Source organism: Takifugu flavidus, unplaced genomic scaffold (assembly GCF_003711565.1).
Source record: "Takifugu flavidus isolate HTHZ2018 unplaced genomic scaffold, ASM371156v2 ctg960, whole genome shotgun sequence".
Taxonomy (NCBI): domain Eukaryota; kingdom Metazoa; phylum Chordata; class Actinopteri; order Tetraodontiformes; family Tetraodontidae; genus Takifugu; species Takifugu flavidus.
The window spans coordinates 1-5,328 of record NW_026622570.1 but is presented as its reverse complement, the minus strand read 5'-3'; the positions used below and the strand labels follow the sequence as shown (position 1 = coordinate 5,328).

Genomic DNA, 5,328 nt, shown 5'->3' with positions numbered 1-5,328 from the left:
GGGGACCCCAGGTAAGACCGGGGGGGCCCCAGGTAAGACCGGGGGGGGACCCGCCTGGGGGGGGGCCCCGCCCACCACAGGGCCCAGTCTAACCCTCCCTCTCCTGCAGCGCTCTGGAGGCCCTGATCAACTTCGCCTACAGTGGCCACGTGGCCATCGACCAGCAGAACGTCCAGTCGCTCCTGATGGGCTCCAGCTTCCTGCAGCTGCAGAACGTCAAAGATGCCTGTTGCTCCTTCCTGCAGGAGAGGTGAGGGCCACCACACGTCCTGTCCCCCGGGGGGACCCCGCGCGTCCTGTCCCCCGGGGGGCCACCACACGTCCTGACCCCCGGGGGACCCCGCGCGTCCTGTCCCCCGGGGGGACCCCGCGTGTCCCGACCCCGGGGGGCCACCACGCGCCCTGACCCCCGGGGGACACCGCGCGTCCTGTCCCCCGGGGGGGCCACCACACGTCCTGACCCCCGGGGGACCCCGCGCGTCCTGACCCCCGGGGGGCACCGCGCGTCCTGACCCCCGGGGGGACCCCACAGTGGCCCAGTGGATCCCCTCACCTGCCCTCACCTGCCCTCTGGTTTCAGGTTACACCCCAAGAACTGCCTGGGAGTGCGGCAGTTCGCCGAGACCATGATGTGCACCACTCTGTACGACTCCGCCAACAACTTCCTGCATCAGCACTTCGTGGAGGTGTCGGTGTCGGAGGAGTTCCTGGGTCTGCGGACCGAGGAGGTTCTGGAGCTGGTGGGCTGTGACGAGCTCAACATAAAAGCAGAAGAACAGGTGAGTGGTCCGCGGGGCCGGCGGAGGCTGCGCGGGGCTGACCGGTGTGCTGCACCTGTGCAGGTGTTGGAGGCGGTTCTGGCCTGGGTTTATCACGACCGGCACCAAAGGGAACCCCTGCTGCCGGACCTGCTGTCCAAGGTCCGGCTGCCTCTGTGCCGACCTCAGTTCCTGACGGACCGCGTGCAGCAGGACGAGCTCGTGCGCTGCTGCCATAAGTGCCGGTGAGACCAGCCTCTGACCCTGGACCAGCCTCTGACCCTGGACCAGCCTCTGACCCTGGTCCAGCCTCTGACCCTGGTCCAGCCTCTGACCCTGGACCAGCCTCTGACCCTGGACCAGCCTCTGACTGACCCTGGTCCAGCCTCTGACTGACCCTGGACCAGCCTCTGACCCTGGACCAGCCTCTGACCCTGGACCAGCCTCTGACTGACCCTGGACCAGCCTCTGACCCTGGTCCAGCCTCTGACCCTGGACCAGCCTCTGACTGACCCTGGACCAGCCTCTGACCCTGGTCCAGCCTCTGACCCTGGACCAGCCTCTGACCCTGGACCAGCCTCTGACCCTGGTCCAGCCTCTGACCCTGGACCAGCCTCTGACTGACCCTGGACCAGCCTCTGACCCTGGACCAGCCTCTCACTGACCCTGGACCAGCCTCTGACCCTGGACCAGCCTCTCACTGACCCTGGACCAGCCTCTGACCCTGGACCAGCCTCTGACCCTGGTCCAGCCTCTGACCCTGGACCAGCCTCTGACCCTGGACCAGCCTCTGACCCTGGACCAGCCTCTCACTGACCCTGGACCAGCCTCTCACTGACCCTTCCTGCTTCCTGTCAGGGATCTGGTGGATGAAGCCAAAGATTTCCACCTGATGCCTGAGCGCCGTCCTCACCTGCCGGCCTTCAAGACCAGGCAGAGGTGCTGCACGTCCATCACAGGACTGATCTACGCCGTGGGAGGACTCAACAGCTCAGGTCTGCTGCCTCCTGCCGCTCAGCTAGCTGATGCTAACAGCTAGCTGATGCTAACAGGCGAAGCTACGCTAGGGGGTCGCGCCGCTGATGAAACTGTGTTTCAGGTGATTCCCTGAATGTGGTCGAGGTTTTCGATCCAGTCGGGAACTTCTGGGAGCGCTGTCAACCCATGAAGACGTCCCGCAGCAGAGTGGGCGTGGCCGTGGTTAACGGACTGCTGTACGCTATTGGAGGGTACGACGGCCAATCGCGGCTCAGCACCGTGGAGGTTTACAACCCCGAGACGGACAGCTGGACCCGCGTGTCTAGCATGAACAGCCAGCGCAGGTTAGCCCTCATGCTAATGGCTGATCGTCCCGTGCGTGTCGCCGGGCTGAATAACCACGTGTGTGGCGTCCTCCTCAGCGCCATGGGGACGGTGGTGATTGATGGACACATCTACGTGTGCGGGGGCTACGACGGGAAATCCTCAACTCGCGTCGGTGGAGTGCTATTCTCCGGAAACAGACAGGTGAGTCCCACCACGCCGGCCCCTGGAGGAGGGGGGCCGCGTCTGACGGTTTCTCCTCAGGTGGACGGTGGCGACGGAGATGAGCGTGAGCCGCAGCGCCGCCGGCGTGACGGTTTTTGACGGACGCGTCTTCGTGTCGGGCGGCCATGACGGGTTACAGATCTTCAACACGGTGAGTTTCCAGGAAGCCTTCGGGGCGTTGCCATGGTGTCACCTGTTGTTCCCGCCCCGGCTGTAGGTGGAGTTCTACAACCATCACACCAACCGGTGGCACCCGGCGGCGGCCATGATGAACAAGCGTGTCGTCACGGGGCGGCGGCCCTGGGCAGCCACATGTACGTGTCGGGGGGGTACGACGGCTCGGGCTTCTTGAGCGGCGTGGAGGTGTTCAGCTCGGTGTCGGGCCAGTGGAGCCTCCTGGTGGCCATGAACACGCGGCGCAGCAGAGTGTCGCTGGTCTCCACTCGGGGCATCTGTACGCCGTCGGCGGCTATGACGGACAGTCCAACCTCAGCTCGGTGGAGAGATGCAACCCCGAACAAACCGCTGGACCTTCAAGGCTCCCATGGTGTGTCACGAGGGCGGCGTCGGGGTCGGCTGCGTCCCGCTGCCGCCTGTCTAAGCTCCTCCCCCACAGTGAGGATGAATTATCAGACAGAACCCCCCCCGGGCAGTTACTGAGCTACATCGGTACGTCGGCCAGACATCTGCACACTGATGTCAGGCCTGTGGAATTCTGGGTAGAAAACTGTAGTTGCTTGTGAAGGCTAGCTGCTAGCATTGTGAACTCATTTGTGCTCACGGATGTGACTGAACAAGAAAACAAACTACTGAGTGGAAACAAAGCAGGCGTCTCGTCCATGTTTGGGAACAGAGCCGCACCAGGACGCACAACCGTGAGGGCGGGTCTGAAGCGGCTGCTCCGACGTGAGCGAGGAGCTTCCAGCGCCCCTGCTGACCACGGGAGGAGGACGCGCGCGGCCACGGAGCCACGTCACAACCACGACGCCAAACGTCAGAAATTAGGTCCTAAATGAGAAATGTGGGGTCCCAACGCAGCCTCCTGACGCAGCGCTGATGTTGATCACGAACCTTCTCAACACCAGCAGGTCCTGCTGGAGTGAGTGAGGGAGGGCTCTCTTATGGGATGGGCTGGAAGCTTCTGGGTCTGTGGGGGGGTCAGGTTCAACTCAAAGTGCTTCGTTACAGTAGTGTGAACGTCTGCAGCAGAAATCAGCAAAATATTGATTTTATTTATTCTCAAAATAAATGCTTTTATTTTTTGGTTTTACCGCGTCCCCTGTGGTTGTCATGGTAACAGACTTTCCAGACACTCGCGGTGTTAAATGTGTTTGACAGACAGCTTGTACGTTATGATCATGTTAATTATGATGATTGTGGATCATTAAACAGTTTCCTGCCTGAACCCACCTGGTGCTTCTCAACCATGATGATCCACAGCTCAGACCTACAGGGGCCATGAACCATCGGGGGCCCTGAACCATCGGGGGCCCTGAGCCTTCGGGGGCCCTGAGCCTTCGGGGGCCATGAACCTTCGGGGGCCCTGAGCCTTCGGGGACTCTGAACCATCGGGGGCCCTGATCCTTCGGGGACTCTGAACCATCGGGGGCCCTGAACCATCGGGGGCCCTGAACCTTCGGGGGCTCTGAACAATCGGGGGCCCTGAACCTTCGGGGGCTCTGAACCATCGGGGGCTCCAACTTCTCAGATTCGGCAGAAGCTAAAATGCATCCGTCCACCGGGGGCGCCAGCACTTGTCTTTGGGGACTTTTATTGGTTTCAGGTTCTGCATCATGATCTGAGGAAGTTGTTCTTCCTGTTGGAAACACGTCCGATGGCGCTAACGTTAGCATGTAGCAGCAGATGTGTGATTGTAAGGTTGAAAACTTTATTAAATCTGACAGGATGCAGATAAACACAACGGCCCGTGTGGAGATGGCCCAGCTCGGGCTTCAGATGTTCTCAGGAACTGCCTGCTGTTCATCACGTCTGCATCCTTCACACCTACACACCTGCCCAGGTCCGAACCAGCCAGAAGGTTGCGGCGATCACTGACCCGGCCCTCCTCCTGGTCCTGCAGCGTCTGGAGCAGCAGAGGTCTCAGCAGCTCCCTGGAGCTCCGAGTGAAGACCAGGACACCTGAACGGGTCATCAGAAAGACAACAGCACCATTTTACAACCCACGAGGCTTCGACTGTCCTGGTTCAGACGCCCACGCTCCCCTGGTGGCCGTTGAAGGTCCGAAGAGTCACATTTGCCTCCTACCGCCAATGTCGGCGAGGTCAATAAATTCATGTAAATGGCACATTTGGGTTTTTAAGCTAAAAAGACTGGAGGTTCCTCCCAGTGGCTGCTGGAGGAACCCTGGAGACTCACTGGGGCTCCACCAGCTGAACGCGGCTTTCCTCTCCGTCCAGGATCCCGTGGTACAGGCCGATCTCCTGCTCCAGCCGCAGCTTGTTGCTCAGCAGCGTGTCGTAATCCCGCCGCTGCTGGTCGATCTCGCCGTGCACGTCGGCAGCCTCCGCCTCCAGCCGGGCCACCACCGAGCCCAGATTCTGCAGCTCCATGTCGTGCCAGTGCAGGGGCGTCGCCCAGCGAGTTCTCCAGGCCTCGTTTCTGCAGGGGGCAGGAGCACACGGGTCAGGTGCGGAGCGGCGCCGGGCAGGGCGGAGCGGCGCCGGGCCAGGTGATGGACCGCGCTCTCACCAGCGCTCTGATGGACTCGATCTCCGCCTGCAGACTCTGGATTCTGCAGCCGGTGTCGCTGCACTCGGCTTTCAGCGCCTCCAGCTGTTCCTCCCCAGGACTCAGTCTGTGCTCACGCACGGCGCCTCCTGCAGGAACTAGCGTTAATCAGCAGCTGAGGCGTGAGGACACCTGTGCAGGTGAGAGCCTCACCTTACGGTCCAGTAAACAGTCGGTCTCTGCTCGGTTCTTCTCCGTGACCTTCTCCCAGTGGCTCCTGATGTAGGCCAGGATCTGGTTAAGACTGGTTTCTATTGGAGCGTCGGGTTCGTCCACTTCTCGCCCGGCCAATTGA

General features: G+C 61.7%; 2 pseudogenes; one reads left to right on the top strand and one right to left on the bottom strand.

Moving 5' to 3' along the window:
- Positions 1-92: 92 nt before the first annotated feature.
- LOC130521412 (kelch-like protein 18) lies at positions 93-3,383 on the top strand (annotated as a pseudogene).
- A 768-nt stretch (positions 3,384-4,151) lies between these two features.
- LOC130521413 (phakinin-like) lies at positions 4,152-5,324 on the bottom strand (annotated as a pseudogene).
- Positions 5,325-5,328: the final 4 nt, after the last annotated feature.